General features: G+C 39.3%; 1 protein-coding gene across 2 annotated transcripts in view; it reads left to right on the top strand.

Annotated features, from left to right (window-relative positions):
* Positions 1–26480, top strand: part of LDLRAD4 (low density lipoprotein receptor class A domain containing 4) — a 276570-nt gene that overhangs the window by 28120 nt on the left and 221970 nt on the right. For both annotated transcript variants that reach the window (XM_069004376.1, XM_069004375.1), the window contains exon 2: positions 17998–18128. The gene's annotated coding sequence lies outside the window, so the exon portion shown is untranslated. The remainder of the gene's footprint in view (positions 1–17997; positions 18129–26480) is intronic.

The raw sequence follows: 26480 nt of genomic DNA, 5'->3' as shown, positions 1-26480 counted from the left end.
GTAATGAAAATATTTTATCTCTGTGAGGAAAGAAAGTGTATTTGGCCAAAGATTAAATAAAAAGGTAACTTTGAGGATATGTAGTACAAATTAGAGCTTGAAGAAAAATAAATACAAATGACCAAGTCTGTTGTGCCTATCTCAAAATACTTGATTTGTTCTGTATGAACTTAGCCTTTTTTTTTTTTTTTTTTAAGTTTTTGGAATAATCAAGTTGCAGCCTTACTAATATTTCTTCTTAAGGTTAAAACTCTTCTAATAGAAAGGAAGTTGAGCTTTAAACTGACCCTTAGCTTCTAACTTTTAATATTTAAAATAATTTTTAGTGTGATTTTTGGTATAAGAACTTTTCCTTGACTACACTGTTTGCCACACTAATCTTTTTGCACAAGCTGATACTAACTTTACTTGATATAAACCTAGAGAGAGTAAATAATTACCTGTATGTTGCATCTCCCAACACTCGGTTTTGGAAACAACAAAAATATTTTGTTGATAATTCGTTGAAATTTAGGCCTTTTGCTCAAAGATCAGCTACAGGGGATGCATCCAGGCTGGATGGGAGAACTAGCAGAGGGGACAGATTGCATGATCAGTTCAGGATCTCAATCAGTTCTGGTACTCCAATTTTTGGGAAACATATGATCATGTTATAATGTCACTGAGGTGAAAATGTGAATTGTTTAAAATATAATAGCAATCTTTTTGAGAGTGCAGTTATTTGGAAAACTCTGTGTGTGTCTTTATACACATAGTTACATGCATGTACTCTACTCTGCTCTTGTGAGACCCTGCCTGGAGTACTGGGTTTAGCTTTGGGGTCCCCAGCATAAGAACATGGACCTGTTGGAGTGAGTCCAGGGGAGGCCACAAAGATGGTCAGAGGACTGGAGCACCTGTCCTGTGGAGACAGGCTGAGAGAGCTGGGGCTGTTCAGCCTGGAGAAGAGAAGACTTCAGGAAGACCTTAGAGCACCTTCCAGTACTTGAAGGGGGCCTGCAAGAGAGCTGGAGAGGGGCTTTTTATGAGGGCCTGTAGTGACAGGATGAGGGGGAATGGCTTTACACGGAACGAGAGACAGTTTAGATAAGATATAAGAAAGAAGTTTTTTACAGTGAGGGTGGTAAAACACTGGGAGAGGTTGCTGAGAGAGGTGGCAGATGCTCCAGCCCTTAAAACATCCAAGGTCAGATTGGATGGGATTCTGAGCAACCTGATCTGGCTGAAGATGTCCCTGCCTATGGCAGGGGAATTGGACTAGATGACCTCTAAAGGTCCCTCCCAATACAGAGCTATTCTATGAGCCTATGATATATCCACATTTCTGTGAGAGTGATGGAAAAATGGTATGTTTAACCATTCACTGGGTGCAAATTTTAAAATACATTTTCTGATAATAAAGTGTATTTTTGGTGGTGTTTATATGCTGCCACAGAAGTCTATTCCCATATTTTCTGTAGCTGTTATCAAATGTTTGAGATTGATATGCTTGGGAAGGTGCTGAGGGTGCCATAGAGAAAAATAAACTTGTGATGAAGTATCTGTGCCACGTGGTTAGAATTTAGTTTAAGCTTCGTAAAATTTGGGAAATATGTGCATCCTATCTAGTGATGTGAGAGAACAAATAAATAAATTTCCAGTAATCCTCAAGGCAGATCCTCAGCTGTTGTAAACTGTCACAAAGCAAATGATGTTAATAGAGATTTGATTTTATTTCTCTAACTAGTTGAAAATCAGAGATGCTGCTGTGGTGTCTGATCTAATCCCTTTTTTATTAAGGAATTCTTGGTGTTTAAGAACTGGTAGATGAGCGTATTCTCTCACTGAAGTGGTGATTCTCACTTTACTTCTACCTTTTCTATACCCTGTACAGAAATAAAACTTTTCTTCTCGTTCTTGTTGTTTTTCCATTGGTTTATCTTTTAAGGTCACACTCAGCTGACTTGGTCCAGAATTGCTGCTCAAGGTCCATAAAAAGAGAAGACAACTCTTTTGTAGAAGGGAAATAAAAAACAAAATCACTATTTGACAAATTTAGAAAAAGGATGTGTTTTACTTGTTAGGAAAACATTAGATGCTACATGTAAACGTGGAATTTTTTTTTAAGGATACTTACTGTTGTCATTTACATTTTTATTTATTTTTCAAGTTTTTATGTCCAGGCAATTTGAGACAGCTTCTACATGGTTAAAATAGTCTAGACTGTAACTAAGACACCATAGATTAGTACTGGCTAAAGATTCAGTTGTGGAAGTTCATCTAGGTGACCTTATTTTTGTCAGAGTTTTTGGACTGCAAATGGCTAATTTTGACTTCCACACAATGTCATTTGCTGTTATCTTATTCCTAGAAAATGATGAAATTATAATTTTGAAATGATCTTCTAAACAGTATTAAATGCAAGAGCTAAAAGTAGCAAAGGGAAGTATTGTATTAGAGTAATTCTCAATAAAAATTGATTCGGAACAAAACCGTCCTTAATGATAAATGCCGTTGGAAGATGACCTGTGATTACAACCCACAGTTTTGCTGTCATTTAAGCTGGAGGGGACATGTGTTACTGCCTTGCTCAATTGATGAGATTGGATGGATGATTGAATGATGAGACTGCAAGCCAGGTCTTTAGCTTGTCAACTCATGCCTAATTCACAATGACAGTGTGCATGGAAGGCAAGTGTCTGTATCCTGTCATATTTAAGCTTCTAGTTACAGCCTTCTTTCTGTTTAATGCTGTGGATGCTCCAAAACAGACTAGAGAAGGAAAAGATGGCTGTGGACAGAAACTGACAATTTTTGTATATGATGCTTACTTTTTTTTCCCTCCCATTTCCTTCTTTCAGTGTTACCATGTAGAAATTAGATATTGAGGAAGTGTTATCTATTAACAAAAATATTTAGCTGTCTGGAAAAACAGTCTGTGTTTTTATAAAGTACATTTTCAGCTCACTGCCTGCATTTGCAGTTTCCAAAGCTTTTTGAATCTGCTATTTTCCCTTTTTCTTGGGATTTTCACATTTCTTCTGTTCTTGCCCCTTCTCCCTCACTTGACTCTCCATGTCATAGATGTTTCTATCACGGGGAGTTGTGTTGGTATAACAGCAGCAGTTAAATTATCATAATCAGTCCTTACTACTGACTAAAATGCAAGCAGTTCCATATACTAAAGCTGCTGAAATCTGTCTCGTAACTTCTGTTTCCTTATTGTATTGTAATGATTTTTCCCCTGCTGCTTAACAGAAGACTGGTGACAGGAAAAGGAAAGTAGCTGTCTGGACCTGTTTGTTAAATGAACATCAAAAAAATGCAAGTTGTTAAATGAACATCAGAAGAGGCAAATATGAAAATGATGTGATAAGAGAAAATAAAGTCTTACTAGTAGGTTAAAACAATTCAGATGGAACTCGGATCTTCTACAAACTGGTATCATTTTAAGATCTCTGGTTTAGATTTTTGACACATACTGAAGAATTCAGATGCGGTTACCAGTGTATCACATTTCATATTTAGGTGGTTTTAAAAGTAAAGCTCTTTAAGATGAAGCCACTTAAGAGAAGATACTCCATGTACATAAAACTACTTATTTTCACCCATGTGGTTTGATTCCCTCTATTCCCAGTGATTGTCACAGCCTCATTGTCAGAGGCGACTCTGTTGAGTTGGTTCACTCACTGTCTCTCAGTCCAATGGAGTTACCATTCTCCCAGCAGTCAGTGGCAATAGGTTGTAGGTTTTTCTTGTGATAGCATCTGCTGTGAGGCAAATACTAGAAAACAGTGTAAATTGTGTGACGTTAACTAAGTCTGAGCCCTAACAAGTTGAGCAAGTGCTGCCTGTGCAGATGCCCTGTCCATGTCTCAGAGGAGCGATTGATCCACGAGCACACGCGATGCAAAGTGCCCTGTGCAGCCAACTGGGGACTCAGGCCCCTCGCAGCCTCAGCCTTGCTGTGATTCGTTAGGCTGGTTCCACAGTTCTATTTTGCAGGGTGTGTTATGTAAATCATGTATATTATTGGTTCTTTAGATTATTTGTGTTTGCTCCAGCTGGATGAGTAAGTATTATGCGGAAGATTTGGGAGCTTGCATAAGCTGCAGAACTCAGAAACGTGGTGAAGTATTGTGACATAGTGGATGGGGTTGTCACAGCACGCTGTGCTCTCTGTGCCTGAAACTGCCTTAATGCAGCTACACAGGGGAAGATTAGGCACATAATTGGTAAATTCCTTTTATTTTACTTTTTTAGTGAACTGTGTAACTTTTCTTCTCTGTCTCAAAGAAGAGTTTAGCTCTGGACACAACTGTAAATACATGCTCCTTTCTTCCTTGGAAGGTGGAAGTCGCAACGTGTGACACTTGACAGTCTCTGCTAGTCATGTGTGCCATTCTATATGCATGTGTGCCATTACCTATATATCGAATACCATAACCAAAAAGACCTGACACATAGGTTTTTAAGAAGCATGAATACACTTTTAATTAAAGGGGTGCATGGAGTCAAATTAGGACACATGCTGTCAAAAGTGTAGAAATGTGGACAGTTGAAATGATTGCGTTTGCATTCAGCTTGTTCCACTCCAGATGAGTAAAATGTATAAGTCATGAGATGGTGCTGTGACAGCCTGATTGGAAAAGGTATTTGGGAGCAGAGTAGGAGGAAGTGTACAATATATATGATGTACTATGCAGAATATTGGTAATATATGCATATCAAATAATTAATATAGTATGCCAAGTGTACAGTGTAATGGGAGTATTTTTTATGTGCTGAGATACAGTTGTGTTAGAAATTTGCATAATAGGTGCACATGGGAAAAATCTAGAGTTACTGCAGACAGTTTGGCAAGTAGATATAGTTTTTTTCACCACTTTATTTTAAAATATTTTTGGTTGAGTATGTTGCTTTCTTTGCTTTTGCCTTTTTATTTAGCGATATTTAGTTAAAAGTGTACAATACACATGTGAACTGATTTGTTCTCACTGTTTCTATCCCAGAGTGCATTGTGTAGCTCTTGAACATAGTCTGAGTTCTTTTTGGTAAAGTTGGCTCCTTTTAGAAGATGTTCAAAGCACAGAGTCCTACATATCTACAATGAGGACCCTTGAAAGAAAAGCTTGTTAAGTCATAGAATCATGGAATGATTTGGGTTGGAAAGGACCTTGAAGGTCCTCTAGTTCTGACCCCCCTGCTGTGGGCAGGGACACCTGTTGCTAGACCAGGTTGCTCAAAACCCCATCCAGCCTGGTCAAGACCCTGGAGAATGTGATTCCCATTAGGGCTGGCTTCAGTCTATAGGGCTGAGACCTTTGTTTCGGAAAGAATTTTGGACTTTTTGAGGTGGATTGGCCCTGGCTGGATGCCAGGTGCCCACAAAGCTGCTTTGCCACTCCCCTCCTTGGCTGGAGAGGGGATAGAAAATATGGTGAAACGCTCATGGGTTGAGATATATGGGCAGGGAGATATCCTTCAGCAACTGCCCTCAGGGGCAAAACAAACCTGACTTGGGGGAAGTAATTTATTACCAATCAAATCAGAGCAGGGTAATGAGAAATAAAAACTGAATCTTAAACACTTCCACCCTTACCCCTCCCTTCTTCTAGGCTCAACTTCACTCTTGTATTCTCTACCTCCTCCTCAGTGGCGCAGGAGGACAGGGAATGGGGGTTGTGGTCCGTTCATCACATGTTATTTCTACTGCTCCTTCCTCCTCAGGGGGAGAGCTCCTCTCACTCTTCCCCTGCTCCTCCAGTGTAGGCTTCTCTGTCCATGCATCCACTGGTCCTGCCAGGAGCCTGCTCCAGAGTGGGCTTCTCACAGCTTCCCTTCTTCTTTCAGGCATCTGCCTGCTCTGGGCTGAGGTTCCACCATGGGCTGCAGATGGCTTTTTGCTCCATCATGGTCCTCCATGGGCTGCAGGGGCACATCTGTCTCGCCATGTCTGCACCACGGCCTGCAGCACAATCTCAGCTCTGGTGCCTGGATCAGCTCCTCCCCCTCCTTCTCCTCTGACCTTGGCATCTGCAGGAATGCTTCTCTCACATATTCTCACTCACTCAGGCTGAAATTGCACAGTTTTCCCCCCTTCTTTAATACATTGTCACAGAGGTGCTACACCATCACTGCTGAGCTCGGCCTTGGCCAGTGGTGGGTCTGTCTCGGAGCCAGCTGGCAATGGTTCTGTCAGACACAGGGGAAGCTTCTGTCAGCTTCTCAGAGAAACCACCCCTGTAGCCCCTATGCTACCAAAATCTTGCCACAGAAACCCAAAGCAGACCTTAAAAAAATCAGTAGCTTTAAGCCTAACTGGAAACAGGATCATAAACTAGTAGGAGAAGAGACTCAATGTATGTGTAAAGATACCTTAATTTATATTCTTCATGCTTACTTTAGCAAGGATTAAACAGTAGTCTGTTTGAAAATCGGTGGTGAGTTGATACCTTTGTTTTCTGTGCATGTATAAGACAACACTGGAGTTACTTGTTGCACTATCACTGTTCTATGTGAGCAGAATACACGCAGTGTACTTGAGAGATCTTGGAAGTTGGAGGATTTTATGTAATCCATCTAGTGTACTGGTATATTTGTGAAGCAGGAGTATTTTTGTCCATCTGTGCCTTTCTATCAATGTGCATTCTGTTTGTATAGCACTGGGCCAAAAAACGGAATCTCAAAAAATTGATATCCAGAAGTGTCTATTAATATCCGTAATTTTCAGGTGTATAAGCCACTCTGTGCTTCTGGAGGCATTTATTAGATGTGTGAAACAAGTTCATATGTAAATTTACATTTTGTAAAATAAAACCTGTGTTTCTTACTTAGTATGGCATATTACTCATGAAATTTAATCTTCCTTCCTGGGAGCTTGTCTACCTGGTTTGATTTCTAAATACTAATATCCAGTGCCTCGGTACCTTCTTAGAAATAGCAGGCAAGAGTTCAAGGTAATAGGCACTTGCAGTCCTTTTTTACTGGACAAATGAATGTATTACTCCCTGTCCTGTCCACAGAAGATTTCTTTTGCCCATCAGGTTCAGATCTAGTGCTGCAGCTCCATTCAGGTGGGCCAGACGGGATGGTACAAGGATTTGCTTCCCATTTGCTTTGCAGTGACAATGTAAGGCACTGGTAAGACTGGTCAAAACCTATTCAGTCAGGGCAACTTGTGTCCTGCAGGTCTCTTGTGCAGCCTAGTCTTACCCTTCTGTCTGTCCCACCCTGCTTCTATCATACTTCCTTGCAGGGTTCATTTTCTAGATTAAGAAACAAGTGCTATATCTTTTAATCTCTTAAATCCCTTTTCTGTTCTTGTTTAATAGATGGGCTTAGCACTATTTCCTACAGATGCAGTGAAACACCCTGTTGCAGCCTCCCTCTTTGGTCACTTGACAGCTCAATTTTGCCTCTTCTCTTGCAGAAACCCTGCCATGATTGCTGCAATCAAAGGCTGCCTGACTTCTTGTTAACACAAGTGCATCACAGTTTCAAACTGTGTCTGTATGTTTGAGTTACAGACTTTTTTTCAGCAACTCAAGAGTCTCTAAAGGATAGTGAAGCAGCTTTCCAAACAACGCCAGCAACAAAGCTTGACTGGATGATCCTAGTAGATAAAGTAATTGATCTATCTGCAGTTTGAAAAGTCCCACGCAAGTTTGAAGGCAAAGGGTATTTCCTGCTTAGTCTTGCTGTTGAACCTAGTAAAGAATGTAAATCTTATAGTGAGGTTGCTTTTTTGTGGCACATATTTGCCAAGATAATACAACTGTTTGACATTTGTGTGAAGTATTTAATTAGCAAATGTTTTTAGTTGAAAACATTTTTAAATTGCGTAGATAGATTGCAGGTGAAAGCTCAGATGAGTGAAATGCATTATCAATTTGCTCCACAAATCTGTTTCTAAAATTCTGAATTTTAAATATGTTTTAAGGATGAACCAAGAAGCAAGATCTATTTTGGTTGTCTGGAACAGCCTCTCCCATTCTTCTGCACCTGGACTCTTCTAATCATCTTCTTCCTCACTGTTATTTCTTTTTTTATCCCCATTGTTTGAGGATGGTTTGTTTTTCTCTCAAGTTGTGCTGTAAGTGCTTTGTGGCATACTCTCTTCTGTTTCTCCATAGCTTCCTACATGTTCTCCATACACTCCTCTCCTTCCTCTGCTGGGATATTCTGGTGGCAGCTCCCACTCATCACAGCTGCTGCCATTTTCCCTACGTACTGCAAGAAAAAGCTGGAAGATACCAGTTTCAGGACTACCCATGGAGCTTGCAAATTTTGGTCTCATACATATGATGAATGAGGTTTGAGTTCAACAGTTCAATTCTACTCAATCAGAGGTAGGGGCCTCTTGTGCTTGAGGTGAAAGACCAAGAGTTGTCGCATGCAGAGCAGTGCATCCCATGTGGACTGGCCCCTGGGGTCAACTCTCATGTCCAGCTGGCTGGCCTGGAGTCTGTGGTGGAGTCGTGGGTGTCAGGGTCCTTTTATTCTGCTTTGGGGAATGGGCACTGGTGTTGGAAGGCACTGGCCAGTTGTGCCAACACATCTGGCACTTGCATTCTGAAAGAGCCATTGTAGGGGCTTGGATGAGGGCTTGCCTTGGTTGTACTGCAGCTGTGTTGTGGCCTGGTGCGTGGAATGATCCAGTGCAGCCACTGTTTGGCATGAGTAGAGCACAGGACGGATAGTTCTGCTTCCCAGGGAGGCAGATACGCGAGTTCTAAGTTGTGTGGAAGTATCAGTCCTTGTGGAGAGAGGAGGGCCTAGAGATCTTGGAGCCTCGGGTCTTACTCACAGTTCCTCTCTACAAGGAAATTTACTTTGTGAAGAAAGGTTTCTCTTGCACAGTTTGAGTTTTTCCCTAGCATATGGGTAGGTAGGAAGAGTTTGCCAAATGTGTTATAGTTACATAAAACATGCAACATCTGACAGATTCAAAAAGGGGTATAATAAATGATTCCTTTACACTCCCTCTTCAAAAAAGCTAAACAAAATGGTAAACAAAGCCCATCAGATTTTCTTTCCCATTTATGATGTTCTTTATGTTAGTGTGGAAATTTGGGCAGTGAGCATGGGCTAACAATGGCTGAATCTATTTGAGAGCTTTCTGCTAGGCAAATACTGCACTATTTCAAATTGCAGTGTTCATTCTGGTTTTATTCGCTATTGCTATTAATACCTGGGTATATGTGGGACATTATTTCCGATATCTCATCTCCATTTCCAATTCTGCATCTGCTATGACCCAGAGATATGAGAGGCTGCTTGAAGTTCTTAGATTTTTTTGTCTCCTTTCTCCCCTGTCATTCCCATTTTTAAAGTTGTACTAGTTTTCTGAAGGATAAAGTGAAGTTAAAAAAAGAAGTAGAGTTGTATTTAGGAGCAAGGGATTATTTTGCTTTACTGGAAATATTTAGCCAAGTTGGTGGTTTGGAAATATTTTCATGAGAACTGCTGAGCTAAAAGTTACTGAGACAAAATTCCATAAAAATAACTGTGAACTCTAGTTTATAACAAAGTCATTGTTGGCAGCCTTCCGTTTAAAAACTTTCCATAGCTGCAAGAAAGACAGACTTACGGATCAAAGTGATCTGAATTTTTTTTGGCAATTAAAAAAGTTAACATTTGGATTTGAACCCCACTGTGACTAGTTCATTTCCATTCATTTTTTACCCTGTATCCTTAATAAGAATGACACCAAGGAGCAGAGGATGGGAAGGAGACACTTTTTTCTATTTAAAATTGGTTCCGCAGGATGGAAATTTGGCAACAGACACGGAAACTAAGCAAATCTGTTTACAGAGCTCTCTAGCTCTCTGTCTAATGAAACCAACAAAAAAGCTCAAATAGAGATTTTAATGATGAAGCCACACTTTGTTGAAATTTTCCATTGTGCTGTTTTCTTGGTCTTTTTAGCTTGGTGATGACATAATTATTTGGTGTGAGGTGTAATGTAAATTGAGGGTCCCAGCACCCATCCTGTGTCCTGTGCTCTTCAGAGCTTCTGGACACTCTTCACACTAACGAGCCAGGTACAAAGGGTCTGGAATTGATGATATCAAAGAAGCTGAGGCTGTCACAAATAGTGCTAGGATAAATGTTAGGAGAGAACTTTTATGAGAGGAGTCATTGCAGGTTTCAGACAATAATTTAAGTAAGGGTTGGGCTGTTAATGTAAGGGCTGTTAATGTAAGGGCTGCTGTTAATGCAGGAACACATAGGAGTAAGTGGAATCAGTTTCCCATGGCTAACTCCTACAAATCATTGTCATAGCTTTTCAGAATTCAGGTGGGTGTACCTATGCCCTCTGTGGTAGGCTAGCAGGAAACAGCCGGGTTGGGAGTCTGGAAAGACACTATTCCCTGCACCATTAACTTAATGATCAGCAAAAATGGGCCAATAGGGGGATGAATATTAGTCAATTAATCTACTAAAGAATAGTAGCAATTTGTGTAAGATCAAGGAAAAACTTGGGAGAAGCTGTAAATTGCTGACTCCGAAAATTTTCTGTTGCTATACAGTTGCTGGCAGTCCTACGCATCTGGCAGACAGCGGGGAAATATTTTAATTATTTGCTTTCTTTTTGATCCTCAGGTTAAAAATTGTTAGAAAATTGAATCAAGTCTTGTCTTCGCTGAAGAGTTACAAGAGGAGAAATTGCTGTTGTTGTGCTTGTGCCACTTCTTAGTCATAGCCATGTATAATGGAGAGAGAGATAGGTGTTACTTTAAATTCCCTGGATATTTGGGTTCAAAATAAGCAAATGCTTATGGATTTTTTTCTTTTTTTAAATCAAGAGGCAGAAAATGACATTACTCTGTTCCCTTACATCTTGTCTGGAAAGATGTAGAATTTGTCAATAATAAGGACACTATCTCCTTCATAATGCAGTATTTACAAACATGTTACCAAGATGAATACCAGCTCTGTGGGAAGAGTCAACTTTTCTTTTGTGAAGGGAAATACCACCTTTCAAAGTAACTGAAGCCCTCTGAGGGGGTGAATAAGAAAGATCTGGATGGCATTCAGAGGTATTTGACAATGTTCTGTGCCAGATGGAAGCCAGCAGCAGTGCATAAAGGAGGGTCATGTCATGGACTGATACGTGGGTAGAAGATGGGAGGAATAAGGTAGGAATAAGTGGTTCTCAGTCACCAGGGTAGTTGGACTGGTTGATGCATTCAACCCATAAATTATACACTGGAAAGGAGCTTGTTGATGAAGTGAGAAAGTGTGCTGATGGTAGTAACTTGCTCATAGTAGTAAGGTTGACGTGAACCATAAAGAACTGGAGGAGTGTCTGACATGGCTGTGTGACTGAGTAGTGCAAATGCAGGTAAAATTCAGTGCAGATAAATGAAAAGTGGTCTACATAAGGAAAAAATAACTGTGATTCCACTAAAAATGGTGAGTTATGACCTGACTGTTACCATGTGTGAGTCAGTTACCAGGTTATGACAAACAGCAGTGTAAAACAGGAGCTCACTACTCTACACTGATCAGAAAAGCAAATCAAATACTAGGACATATTAATAAAGGAATAGAGAATTAAAGAGATGGCGTCCTTGTTGCCACTGTGTATGTTCATGGCTCACCAGCATCTTGTATCATGTGCAGTTCAGGTCCCTCAGCTCAGAAACAATATAGCAGGATGAGGAAAATTTGGGAAAAGCATCATTTTTAAGAGATGTGGAAAGGCTTATGTCCACAGGAAACAGGGATTCTTTATCCTGAGAAGAAGAGACCTCGGAGGATATTCTTGTGGTCTTCAGTGTTGTGAGTGGTGGGGAGAGGGTACACAGGTTTAATTGTTCGCTGTCTCTTCCAACGTGAGTCTTAGAGGAGGCATCAAGTAGCAAACAAAAGTGGGTCTTCTAAAAACAGAGTGACAAAAAATATTGTATTGCTGAAATTTTACATGGGTTCATTTTCTGGCTGTAAAGGCTCAAAAAAATAGTAATTTTCCCACCTATAATTGTATGCGTGAGGTAATGGATAGGTGCACTTTGAAATATTAGTGTTAGAAATATTAGGTTTTTTGTAGTTTTGCAGTTTTGTGCTTTTATTTCCTACAGTACTTACCTATCACCATCCTTTAAGGAGAAGTGAGATACATTCATTTAGCTGAATTAAATGGCCTTCCCATACACATAAAATTTATGAAACCCTTTTTTAATGTGTGGGGAAGTTTTTTTGGGTTTTCTTATTCAAGTCTTCGAGCTTTCTTAATTACTTAATAAGATATAGTACCATTACTTGGATTTTAAAAAGGAGTCTTAGATTTAGTTTTTAAAAAATGTCTCCACCATTCCCTTTAGCCTTAGAAAATAACTCTCTCAACATGTTTGAGAACTTCAGTTGTGCACATAGGAAGAATACGCTAAATTACAGAGGTGTGGGTTAGTTGGCAGTTCTGGATTCTCACTAAGGCTCTTTAGGCACACATGTTGTCAGTAAAGAAGGCAAAATTGTCCTTTATACCTCAAACATTGTGGATTCTTTCCCATAGCCAGCTTCTGAAATGGTCCTTCTTTAAGGTTTGGTGCAATAAAGCAGTTGTTCCTGCAAAGGAAGCAGAGGAATAATGACAATACAAAGAGCTTTTACCTGCACCTTCCTGGGTCAGGTAAGCTCTGTTTCCTTCTTCCCAAAGTCACTCATCTCAGTGGCAGCAAATGTTTATTTTTGTTCTCAGTGCATGCACTTGCACACCTTTTGTGCAAGTTCCATGTATTTTATGCCTTCACCCCGCTCCATCCCCAGTGCCTGCACTGTATCCTGAACCCCTTCACTTGAGATGCTGACAGTCATCCTTGGCAGCCTCCCTTGGCAGGGAACCATGGGCTGGCCTCTGCTGCTTGGGCTGTCACATCCTTACTCCTTGTACTATATCTGCTCTGGGGATCTCCATTTCCTGGACCAGCTGGAGAGCTTGGGTGTGCATGCATGAGCCTCCACTGCTCACTGAACCCTGACAAGGGACGTGTGGTTTTACCCATCAAATTTTCTCACAACACTAGGAGACCTTAATTTGTTTCTACTGTGATGGATGCTCTCTCTTTTAGAAAAACTGTGGTGTTATTTGTCTGTGAAAAGGGCCAGTACCCCTTTTGGTTGTGCAGTGGCTGGTGTGGTACCTGTGCATGATGGGCTGGTGTGTAATGTTTTGCTTCTGAAATGAGAGACAAATCTGAGGTTGGTCTCGAACACAGTTGAAGAGAAATCACAAATATCAAAGTTTAATGGGAACCCAGGTTTCCTGATGGTAACTTGTTGTGCTAACAGCAGATTCATTTGTTTCCTAATTAATCAGAAGGAGTGTTCTTTTTATTTCAGCCATCTGGTGGAGAGCATGTTGTTTAGCTTCTTGCTACTGCAAATTGGAGCTACACAGGAAAAAGGATGTTTCAACTTCTGTTTTTGGCTTGTTTTTCAAGGTTGAGTCAGTGTAGAGCACGTTAAAACATACTGTATTCAGTTGCAAAGTTCAGCTCTCAAGGACTGCAAAAATTTAACTTAAATTGTCCTTCCTGAACAGACAGAGTGGTGATACTGATGATTAATTGCTTATTATTACTTGTTTTATTCCATGTAATCAATTGTTAAGACAGAAGCAAAATTTCCTTAGTGAACTGTAGAACTATTCTAGGATACCGAATTTGTTGCCACTTTGTAGAGAACATTCAATGTCGCTTTTACATTTCTTCATTGGATTAATGTCAAAAGCATATTGCCTGTCAAACAATTTGTCGTTGAGTGTGCCATTAGCTTGCTAACTCCTCACAAGGATTTTAAAACATTGCATTTTTTTTCCCTCCAGAAGTCCCCTTAGCGCAGCCTTTCTTTGGAAGCTATATTGTTCTTGTGGAATATTTTCTGAGGAGCAGTCTGTCCCTATGCGATGTTTACTGTATTTTTGCCTTGCAGCCAGCAGATTTTAGTACAAACTTGCCTGGGGGTGGCCTTGTCCTATTTTCCTCTTAGATGGTTCTGGCATTTATAGAGCTTGGGAGATCGTGCTTCTGAATTTTCCAGTCTGAAGAGCTCGAGCCAAAACAGCAGGGGTGATAGCAAACCTGTACGTTGTTTGGCTTACGGCAGCTGGGCCTGTTTTTCCTTTGACCTAAAGGAACGGCAGCTTTTCTTGGGTTTTGTGTGGAGGAGGGGGGAAGTGAGGAAGAGGAAAGCTACGTGAGGAAAACTGCTTTATCTCTGTGATTGGAAAAAGCAAGCCTTATCCCCACCTTAACAATCCCTCTTTTTGCACCCCTAGCAAAGGTAACTCCAAGCTACTTTCACATGGCATGTAGAGATTCTCTTTGTTTGAGTTACTTCATGAGTACTGATTATTCATAGGAAAAGAGACTGTGTATTGTTTTAATATTGCATTAACATTTTTGAAAAACAAACTTGTTTTATGTTGCAGTATCATAGCCCTTGCAGAATGGTCTTTATATTAGAGGACGCTGTATTAGAGGAGGCTGCTTTTTAGTGACATTTCATAGCTTCCCATCAACCTGTATTTTCTCCCTTATGTTGTGGGCTCTGAAAAAAAATAGTCTTGCCAAGTAGGGCCCAGTCTCCACTGGGGAATGAATTGTGGGAATGTATGAAATACCCTGCAGATGGGTGGCTCAGAGGACATAACAACTCTTTGGGTTTGGCCTTGTGCTTGAAGAGCCCTTCTTATCTTTAAACACTGTCTCTGTAGTCATACCCTCTAAGTGAGGTTTCCTGTGGAAATAAATTTCACTGTTCTGCCTTTGAGGTGTCCTAGTCTTGTATTTATCAGCAGAAGTTTCAATTTAGTTTTGCATTTATGAAACAGAAAATTTAGTTGTGCCACAGACTGAATTTATTCCTAGAGGAATGGGTTTGCATGTGATTGTTGGAATCCTGAGCTTTTGAATTCCAGGGAAATTGAGAGTTCCCTAAAAAGTTTGTGAGAACAACAGAGAGTGTTGAGGCGTAGTACATGCTTGAAGTGGAACACAAAAGAAAACTGCCTGTGTGTGCCAAGAATTTCCATGGAACTCCTAGTGATTAAACCAATTTAAAAAGCATCATATTTCCAAAGATTGATAAGATTCCTGTTTGTATATCTGCACTGGTGTGGGACAAATGGGTGATGGATCCTGAGCCTCCTCAAGCTGAACATAAAGGAAAAGAAAAATTTTAATCTTTCTCCGTGTTTCAATGATTTCTCCCTTTATGTTGCTCCATAGTTTTTCCTTACAGATATGCATGGATCTCCATGATGCCTGTTGTAGGAGAAACTCTTGTTTCTGCTGTAGTTCTGGCAAGAGATGACAGTGCAGAAGCTGCATGGCTGCTTCTTCTGTGAGGAAGCTGTTGACCAGCTTCATAGCGCAAATTCTTATCCAGAATAAGAATTTTCTTAATTGGCAGCTTTGATGAATTTCCCTCCTCCCCTCTTGTTGCCATTTGCAACCCTCTGAGGTCAGTCTTATACCTAAATCATGTTTCATCCTGACGGGAAGATTATTTGGGCCTGTGAGTGGATGCAAGAAGCAAGGAGGACATTAGAGCAGGTGCATATTACCCTAAAGATTTCTCGTTGGAATAAGAAGGGTTAGCAGAAAGTTGCTGCTGTAGAACCAGCATCTCCAGTCTCTCTTGTCTGAAGAGTGTGAATGCCTCAGGCTGTCGGAGTGGGCCAGGAAGGAGCTGAGCCTTTAAAAAAATATGCTGGCTTCAAAATCATTAGGTGTGTTACGTAGGCAAGTAGTCCAGATTTGCCTAGCTGTTCTGTATTTATTTTCCTCTCTTCTTTCCATTCAGCAAGTCCATGTTGCAGTAGGAGGCTTTCTTTCCTTCATAGTCTAATTTGTTACCAACATCCTCACCTTTGCAAGTTCCACTCTTTGTGCATAAGTAGACAGTTTAAATTAGATACATTAAAAAAAACCCCATAATAAATTCTGACGTGATAATTTACCTCATTTTCCATTAATAATAGTATTTTTTCAGTAAGGTTATGAACTTATAAGCTTTTAATGCTTTTTTTTTTTTTTTTCATTTTGTTCTACAAATCTCAGTGGGCTGTAGTGAATCCTTGTTTCACATCTCTTTTTTTCAATGATTGTCCAAATTCTGAAGGCAAAACACAAAGGCCATGTTCTCTCTTGGACTTCAGTACTGCTCCTCATTTCACTTTTGTCACTAAATGTAATAATTCCTATAATTTGTCTTCTGGTAGTTAGTATTTCTCCTGTTGCCCTTAGGAATAGATTTCCTTTCAATGTTAATCTTACTCAGGGAGGCTGTAATCACGATTTCCTAATTTCTGTCTTCTTTTAATGTTCTCAAGAATGTCTTCCTTAACATTAGGTAGCAGGTCTGGTAGATTTTTTGCTGGTATTAATTGCTGGGTAACGAAGTGCCCTTGAAAGTCAGTTATGTAAATGAGCAGCCTTGAGCTGGCCATAAGAATGATGTTGGCTTGAGTTTTAATTTAATAATTGAGGAATTGGAACATAAAATGGTTCTTTAAATCTAAAATAGGATAGAGTCATATTCTTTATTAGACAAATTCTAATTGCATGAACTGTATCAGCAGTTTAACATTTAGTTTAGGTGATCACTTTGTGTGCAGGTGAGCACTTTAGATGGTCATTGTTAGATGGTTACTATTAGGAAAAAGCCTTGATTCAGTTGCCTTAGGTATTTTTAGTTGAGTATTCTGAAAGAAATTACTGGTTTGTTGTGGTTTTAAAATAACAAGCGGAGTCTTTCTTGAAAGGTGTTCTTTACATCCGGCTTTTTTTTCCTTTATTAAGTTAGCGATTGTAAAAGTCGCTGTAAAAGTTTCTTGTATTTTTCCTGGAGATGTGTCATACTTGAATCTCTTGGCTTATTAAAAAGTCTGTGAGTTCTGGATGATGGAGGGCAGGTACCTCATGTCTGTTTGGGTAAAGGTTATTATTTATTGTTACTTACAGTAATATGCAAAAACCAATGGATGCAAAGTTATTTGCAAATACAGGCTTGGCAAACCTCCTCTGGAATTCGGAAAGGGTTTTCCAGCTCGACTTAGTCATTTTTTCCCAAATGTCTTGGCATAACTGATCACTCAGGAGTGACATATGGTAGAAACATGCTCTAAGGGACAAGTCTCCCGGATGGCGCACAGCACCACACAAGATAGACAGATGGTGGCTTATTCAACCTTGGAAAAAGTTTAATCCTACATATTGGCACGTCGGCCTGGGTACTGAGAGAGAGGCACACACATGCCTGTGAAATCTGAGGCAAAGCTTTTGTGAGTTTGCTTGCTGTTACTGGAAGAACTAGAAAGATTGGGCTGATACTATACCCAACGAGTATCTGCAAAATTATGGCCTCAATATGCTATCCAGAAAAAGTGATGTTCCCTAGAAAAGTGGCAACTCCAGAGATAGCAGAACAATGCAGAGAATAAAATTTGGTGAACTGCTCACAGCTCTTTCTAGACAAAAACATGGTTATTCAACAAAGCTGCTGAGAACTTACTCACCAATAGCTGTTGATTAGTTGAAGTGTCTAGTAGGAGAAAAGGGTATTTTATGTTTTTTGTGGTTTTAGTTCTGTTTCAGGAGTTGCTGCTGTCTTTGTGAAGTGTATTAGCACTTCATAGCAGAGAAACTGTAACCTTTCTTTTTGGTAGGTTCTAACAAAAAGTTACAAATTCCCTGATGGTGAGTTTAAATTTATACCAGAAAATGCAAACTGTACATTGCAAGTATTTTTGGTTTTTTTTAAATAAGGAGAGGAAATCATGCCTTTCACTCTAATATCTTCATGTTTAAGACAGTGAAGAGAGAGACAGAATATTTGATGTAGAAAAAGAAATCTGCCAAGTAGCAATTATTTGCTTGCTTGCTTGATTGATTGAACTTCTGGAGTCAGGGCCGTTTTCTTTAAGGACTTTGAAAATACTGACCCATTGAGAAGATAAAGGATTGCCTGCCAAGCGTTTTTCCCCCCACTTTCTTTTTCTTGTAGATCGCATTCAACATTCACAACTGGGAGGAAAAGGAAGACTCTTCTGACTCTCTGGACTTCAAGGATATCATCATGTTGTATTGGATGAGCTTAAGCTAGACAAGACTTCTTTCTAAAACACTTTGAGAAAGGTAAATGTAATTCAAACAAACCAATCTTTTTCCAGTCAAGGAATAGGTTGGTCAAATGAATCACATTCTGGTAACATTTCAACCATACTGCACCACATCGTCATCTTTTGGATACGTATTTTAGGTGTTGATGTGTTTGTATAGATACATATCCATATATATTTCTATAGCTAAACCTTACTAGTAATTTTTAGATGTTAAAAGATTTTGATTTGTCAGCCCTTGTATATTTCGTGGAAATGTACTAGTTTTCAGGTGAAAGAGGTGGGGAAGGAAGAGGAAATAGAAGGGAGATTCCCACAGTAGACAGCATATTGGTAATTACTTGCATGGATGTGGAAGACCCAGTTAATGTTTTTGTTCTGCCTAATGAGTAAAATTACTTGAAAATGAGATCCTAGCTAGTGAACTATAAAGTCAAATGACTCAAGCAGCATTGATTGACACATACATTTAAAATATGGTGTGGTTTGAGAGACCCAGAGGGAGCTGCAAAGGGAGAGACCAATTCAATAACCTGTTGTTTAGGATATGCATTGAAGAAGTAAGAGATATCAAATCCTTACTGAGCTGAGGGTGCTCTTGTGTAATATAAAGATCTGCTTACTTTTGGGCTAGTATAGACAAAGATTTGCTCTTCCTGTGGGTTTGAATACCTGTCAGGTATTTTTTGTCACCCTTTTCTTTCTTTTGCTGCGTGTCATTGTGACAAATGCTGACCATAGATAGCCAAGCCTGAAGGCCCACAGTAATTGTTGCAGAACTAGTGTGCTCTTTCCATTTTATCTTTTTTATCTACTATAACCAATTACTATAGGACTAAATAAATAAAAATTTTAATAAGTCTATTTTAGGCCCAAGCACACAGTCAGAAAAATATGACAGACATCAATTTACTCTATGTCTTGACCCTACAAGAGTTTCTCACACACTTCACAGAAGCAGTGAATATTTTTGTGGCCCATCCAGCCCTCTGAGTCCTGCCTCAGTGTCAGGAAGCAGGCCTGTGGGCCTTACAAACACCATATATCTGTGAGAGAGAGAGCTACAGTCCAATGAGATGTTTAAAATTTTGCATATCCATAGCTGACACCTTTTTTACCCAGATCTGAAGTTCAGACTTGGAAATACTTCAGTCCCTTGAAATTTTAGGTCACGCTTCATAGAATTGCTGTTTTCATAATTTATAGGCTAAGTGTGATCATATCATTGTTGAGTCGCTGAGCGTCAATGTGTGTGAATCAGCCATCTGCTGTCAGGGCTGAGTCTTGTATCTCCCTGGCCAGTGACAGGGGAGGTCATTATACCATGACAAGACTCTGTCAGATGGGAATGGTTCAAGGTAACACCATGGCTGTGTCCAAAATAAAAGCCACTTCTGCGTAAATGACATTTAGAGGACTGAGGTGGAGAATGAGGAGTTTTAATAGAGGAATGGAGACTTTGTGAAGACAGAGGTGTGAAGGGTTTGCATGTTTGAGAGGAACAAAGGCTGGCTTTTGTAGCAGGGTTTTGAGTTATTTGTGGAACCAGATAAGGAATAGAGAAACTGTCTACACAGGAAAAGTAGACTTCAAGATCTGGAAGAGAAGCGGCATCAAGTCCTTAGGTCACTGACCTGAGAGTGGTAAGGAAGCAGATACAAAATGCATGTGGTCTTGTTTTATTTTGTCTAGACTTGCATACTTTGTACTCTTCCCAAGTGGAGAGCGATTTGGTATTTTGGAACTCATACAAAGCTTCTGCATGTTTTGCTTCAACCAGTGAATGTCCTGGAAACCCAGCATACCCTCAAGGTTAGATCCTTGTGTTAAACTGGCGGTAAAATTTGGGCAGGATGTGGGTTAGCACTAATGATGGGATCCTGTGCCATCTTGGTCTGCCAGGTCCTATTTCTTTGGAGATACAGTAATCAATACCAAAGAAAAGTAATGCAGAAACTAAGAAAATTATTTGACAGGAAATAACTGATTCAAGCCATCAGAGACCAAAGATGGTTGAGAAAAGCAGCAGACACAACTGTATGTGCAGCAGTGGGGATTTTACCATACTAGCTCCTGCAAATTGCTGCCAGGTTGTTGAGAGCTGAAGTTAAGGTTGAGCTGAAACATTAAAAATTAGGACTAAGATATCTTGCTGCAGACCTCATGGAATACTTTAGGCTTTATTAGCTGCAGCTGATTCAGAAATGTACTCTCAACAAGTGTAGCCAAACAGGAGGAAAGAACAATTTAAAAATCCTCATTTATGCATTAATCCAGTGGTAGGAAAATGCAAAGTTGTAATTTTCTTCTATACTTGCTCTCCTTTTTGTTGGGAGAAATTTTTTTTAGATATTAATTTCTAATTTAGTACTTAGTCTCCTTTCTTTCTCCTCCCCCCCAAAAAATCTCCTCAGACCCTGATGGTTTAAAAATGATACCATGCAGGATTGATATAACTGTGTGTAGGTTGTGATGTGCATTGGAGGTGTGATGTACCTCTTAAAATCTTAAAAGCAGGTAAAGCTGAAAATGGCTACATTCACTTTTATGCTGTCTATCCCCCTTTGTTCTCTCTCCCTCCCCCTTCTGCTTGTGCTCACTTGCTCTCTCTTTAGTATAACACAGTTGAACAGCAGTGAAGTGTAAAATGTGCTTTTGCCAAGGTCAGTTTCTTGTGATTGCTCGCCTGTGGCAACTTATGCCAGTTGCAACAGACTGAGTCTCAGCAGTCCGCAAAGTCACACTGGTGCTTATGCAGAGGACACCCAGTGTAGGTTATAGTAACTGTAGTCTGGAATAGCCTGCGATGCTGCTGAATTTTAGCTGCTTTATTTAACTCTTCCGATCTAGCTTGTGCTTGCTTCAGTGGTTTGGAGTCTGTGCCATGAAACACTGGGTTGTTCTGGTTCTCCAGAGACCCTCGAGGAGGATGTTGGGTGGATTAAATTCTTGTTGTTGGAGGTTGTTTCTTTTCTTATAGTGGATGGCTCAAATTTCAGAATTTCTCATAAATGAAGCAAAGATAAAGCATCATGAATACATGCATCTTGTAAATATTATATAGTTTTTTGTGATTGGCTGATTTTTGGGGAAAGTAATAGAAAAAATGCCCTATTGACATTGACACAAGAGAAATTGTTTATTTACATAGCAAGAAGTACTATTGAAAATTTTAAGAGGTAGTTTTTAAGCAAGAATTTAAAAGATGAGGAGACACAGTCTTAAAAAAGTGTTGTGCGCACTCATAAGCATAGAATAATTTTTTGCTTAGAAAATAAAAATAATTTTGAATCCTGAGATAAGGGAATGAATGTGAGATTCCAGAACATTCACTTTAGGAGATAAGATTTGTTGGATCCTATTTTGTCGTATACACTGGATTGGCTACCACCATGTGGTACCCAGTGGAAATAGAGATAAGGGACCTCTACTTTCATACTCCTTTCTCACATATGAGCAAACGTATCCCTTTTTGGAAAAATGTATTTAGAACAGAAAAGCATGGACTTCCTGTATTGTTTGCTTATTTGTACTATCAGCAATATACTGAATTTTGTTTTCGTTCTGGAAATATTTACTTTTGGAAGAAGCATTTAGCTCTTGAGCTGTGTGATAGTGACTTTGAGGTTACCTGTCTGGCAGGACTGACCAGTAGAGAGGCAGTAGTAAATCTTGGTGATCAACTGAAGGGCTAGAGTTGAACTTCGGTGACTTCAATGAAGTTCAAAATTTCATTGCTTAAACTTTATTATGCATTTGATTAATTTTGAAAATATGTGTTGCTGTATTCTCTCCCGTGTTTGCTTTGGAATGATTCCTGAGCCGCAAGTAAAATAATGGCTCAGCAATTCAGTCTTGTCCTGTAAACACCCTTGCATAAAGCACACAGGAATATTCCTGTTGTGGTCACTGAAACTCCCCACAAAACAAGGTGAAGTGCTTAATCTTGTATTTTCAGTTTAGTCTTGCTTTCAGGCTTGCAAGGAGTGTTTTTCCTCAAGGAATGTGTTACTTGTTGCTTTTTTGCCTACATGGAGGACAGTTAAATTAGTATTTTGTTTCAAGACTGACATTTGCTTGTATGTTTTCATAACTTATATGATTCCATTGCTAATCCAGCCCCTTCCCTTTGCTTTTAATAACATTTGTATTGGCCCAGCTCTCATGGAAGAATATACTGTGAAAGCTGTGTTCAAGACTTTGTGAAAATTGATCTCTCTACTCCCCTTTAAGCTGGAAATTCATGGTAGAAATGAGCAGTGTTTGGTGTGTTCGTGCTGTGGTATATAGGCCTGCAGTACTTGCAGTGATTAGTATTGTCTTCTAATTGTTAGAGCAACAGTGGAAGTGAGTGTTCCCTGTAGGAGGAAACAGCTGTACTAGAAGAAGCTGGTCTTCAGTCAGCTGAGAAATGAGCAAATGGGTGTTCGTGGGTGAGGTAATACAGAAAGGTCTCATTGTCTGTGCTTATCAGAAGCTGTCACATTAATTTCCTTTTATCTTAAGGAACTTGTGGAAAGGAAAGAACTCTTCAGGCACCACAGATTTATTTGGAACATTCCTAATGACGTCCCTGCAGTGGGCTGCTGCTGCATGCTCTGAGGATTTCCTCATCAGTACGTTGAACACGAGTGAGCAGTTGACAACTGAGATGAAAGAAATCTTCAGAACCCCCTGAACCCATTCAAATCTCCATGCTGAACTCTTAACCAATTTTTAAAAATTCATTAGAACTTCACTATTTCTCACATTCTCACCTCCTGGATTCTGGGTGATAACAGAAAAGCATTGCCGCACACATTAAAGGTAGATGTTATGGGGGGTTTTGGACAAGTGAAATTCCAGATTCCTTGAAATCTTGCATGATTTGCAACCTAATTTTTCTTTTCAGTCATGGGTAGAGATCTGAAGGCTTGCTAAGGGATTTGTTCATACAGTTCCTACTAGTTTTATAGGGAGTTCTCCAAGTCAGTGTCCTGGTGAGCTTAAGAACATTTACTGAGCTAAGACAGGTGTGCTGGAAATAAGGATTTAACATATGGGTAGAATCTTTCATAATGCTCTTGCAACTTTCCCTTTCTGAAGGCAATCACTACACTCTTGTAGAAGTAGTGGAGTGCCTACCTACTCATTGCTTTATTAATTTTATTAGAAACAAACTAGGGAAACGAGCAGTGAATTTGTGTTGTGCAGCAGAACATTTCTCTCTTTTTTTTTAACTCAGTATTTCTCCTGCTTTTCTTGGCAGCAGTAGTAGTATCTCATATCATAAGTGCTCTGTTCACATTCCAGGGAGTATCTGAGGACTACGAGCCAGGTAAAGAGAAGTCAATAAATAAATTTAGACAGATACAACATTCTCAAGTTCCTTATAAAAGACATTTATTCCAAATAATGCATTAATCTGAGGGAGCAGTAACTATGTAGCAGTTATCACACATACGTCCTTGGAAGATGAAGGAGAGACCAGCTGATAAATCATGGGGGTTTTATTGTTTCCCCTTTTAATGGCAAGTTTATCTTTAAGCTTCCAGCAGCTTTTAATAAATCTCAATTTTACATTTCGGTTATGATGAGGCAGCATGATTCTTATAGTTTCCTTCATCAGATGGGCAAAATTCAGTGATTAGAAAGGAGGATTAGGAGGCAAGGTCTCTGACAGTTTGTTACCTATGGCTTTGACACCTGAATCACTGCATGGACTAGGACAGTCTATAACATGACTTTAGCTTCCCCATGGGAAATACTGACTATAATTTCCTGCCTCGTGGGTGCATATAAAGATTAACCTCATGGAATGAGTGAAGTATTTATTAATAAATGGTAGTTATTGATATGTCACCTACTTGTTCATAGCAGTGACATTGCTAAGATATTATTCCTGAGGGGAATGTAAATGAGCACATAAGCCAAAAGACATTCATTCAAGTAATTTTCATCATCCTGTTCAAAAGCATGTGTATTCAGTAGAGTCCATGCTAGTACTTACTGTTTGGATGATGTAAAAATACTAAAGAAAAAACGCCATGAAATACGAAGGGAGAACTCAAGGTCATGCTCACTTATTCTGTCTTCACATCACAGTGACTGGAGTGCCTTTGATAATCTTCCTTTAAATGCCTGCTAACTGACAGTATAGGGGAAGCAGCATACATTTAAATCCAGCTACATTTTAGAAGTTTAGTCTTGTTGCATGTTTTCTGCAGTCCAGGTATGATGTATGATTAAATTGTGAAATGTGCAACGGCAGCATGGCTTTTTAAAATTTTTTTTTTATTATTTCTCACATTTTTCATAGCTGAGGTTAAAGATAAATGAAGTATTTTGCCAGTCTGTTTCCAGTGTCAGAGCTGTCGTTTGGACTGCAATGAACATGTGGGAAAATGAATATTCCTTTATATTTCCTTCAGTGGTCAGCTTGAAGGATGTGAGTGAAGAGCAAGGTCATACAGGGTTTTGAAAGAGGGTTTTTTTACATCTTTTTACTATTTTATTACCTCCTTAATGAAAAGGGTTCCCTGGTCTTTATTTTTTGTTTCTTTATAGGTTTTTTCTACTATTTTATAGGTGTTTTTTCTACTATACTTTAAGTATTAAAAATATTCTTGTAAATGTCCTTTGGGCCTAAAATGGAATTACTGCACAAAGCCACTGTTTTTGGATGTGGGCTGGAAAGGGAGACATGAGATAAATATGCAGTGCAGAGGAGGAGGAATGCCCTTGAAAACCCAATTTGCTACAAAAGCTGTGGCCCAGAGGTCATTTTTGACATAGTGCTTAGTATCTGATCTGTTGACTGAAAGTAGTAGTGGTGATCCTTCTTGCTCCTCTTGGTTCCTCTGCCTTGGTTCCTCTCATTGGACTCGTCTTTTTATAGTGTTGTAGTGCAGTTTATCTAAATATTACATTTCAAGAAAAAAAGGGGCAAATTAAGCAGCTTTATTGAATATCGTCTGCTTTGATAAATTTGATGCTGGCAATGACCAAGTTAAGCCCCAGTTAGTCTTCTGTTGTGGTTTCAGTCAGAAAGGTCCTGTTCCCTTTGCCCCAGTGGTGGACACAGAGCTTGTGCCTCGCAGCTGTGTAGAAGACAACTCAGGAATGCATCCCAACACATTCACTGTCCTCTGCAAGATTTCACTGCCTGCAGGAGCTGCTGAAGGTTACTGGTTGTGGCTTCAAACCCTTGTGGTGAGCACACACAACAGAAATACTCAGAATGAAGAGACACAGGGAATTTAATGTTATGCTTTTGTAATGAGAGTTTGAGTTTCTGTCTTATATTATTGATGGAGCTTTTTCTCTCGCAAGAATTAAACCCGAAGCAATGACTTATGAATCATACTTTCTGTCCCACTTACAGACGAGCTTGACTCATCAGTGATTTTTCTTCAGGCATGATTTGGGGGGAATGCCAGTTATTTTTTTCATATGTAGTTTTTAATTATTATTGACTGTGGGATAAAAATAGAGCTGAAGACAGTCCAGCTAAACACCTGATTTTATTTAGGTCTGTACTTCTAAAGAGTCCTGTCATATAAGAAAGTATTATATGATCGCTTAAGAGAGACAGGGGGGCGCAGCTTTCTGATTCTTCAGTGTTAATATCAAACAAGAACAGTAACAAGTGAGTACTAAAAGCTCATTATTATGCTCATAATTTCTTTGACCTAATATTTTCCAGATGTATAAGATATATTAAAAAAAAAAGTAATCTCATGTCTTGTCTGGAAAGTATCTCCTGCAAATAAAGCCCAAAACACAGAGCTTTTGATTTTTAGATTTTCTTTAAGCTACTGATGATCTCATGATAGTATGCAGATTTCACTGGTCATGTAACTTCTGCCATTCTTAATAATTCTTCTTTTATTGGTAATGTTATTTTTGGTGTTACATTCATCTTGTAATATAACCAGACGCACAATACTTCCAGTGCTAATTTTGTGGGAATTTGAAAAGCAAAACTCACCTTCTGTAGTGCTTTCTAAGTTTACAAGTTTATAGTAATCTAGACTTAACACATTGAAACACAATAAGAATATTCTCTCTTATTAAGAACAACTATATAGTTGTTTTCTATATCAAACTGCTTTGTACTTACTTTTTTCCTGTAACCAATATCTAAATAGTCTTAATGTCTTTTGTAGAAACTATAAAAGCTTTTAGTTAGGATTCTCAAAGCCTTTTTGGTTTTATTTGCATGCATTTGTTAGCTTCAGTGTCTGAATTCTTACATACAAACAGTAAATTGTTTAATCTGTTCGATATTCTCTAATCTCTCTTCCTCACTATATATTCATTGTCAGAACTTGACTTGAGGGATTTGTTTCATGCAGTGTAGCACTTCTTCCCCAAATTATCTGTAAGA

This window comes from Aphelocoma coerulescens, chromosome 2 (assembly GCF_041296385.1).
Source record: "Aphelocoma coerulescens isolate FSJ_1873_10779 chromosome 2, UR_Acoe_1.0, whole genome shotgun sequence".
Classification (NCBI taxonomy): domain Eukaryota; kingdom Metazoa; phylum Chordata; class Aves; order Passeriformes; family Corvidae; genus Aphelocoma; species Aphelocoma coerulescens.
The sequence above is the reverse complement of the archived record's forward strand: the minus strand, read 5'-3'. Positions and strand labels throughout refer to the sequence as shown.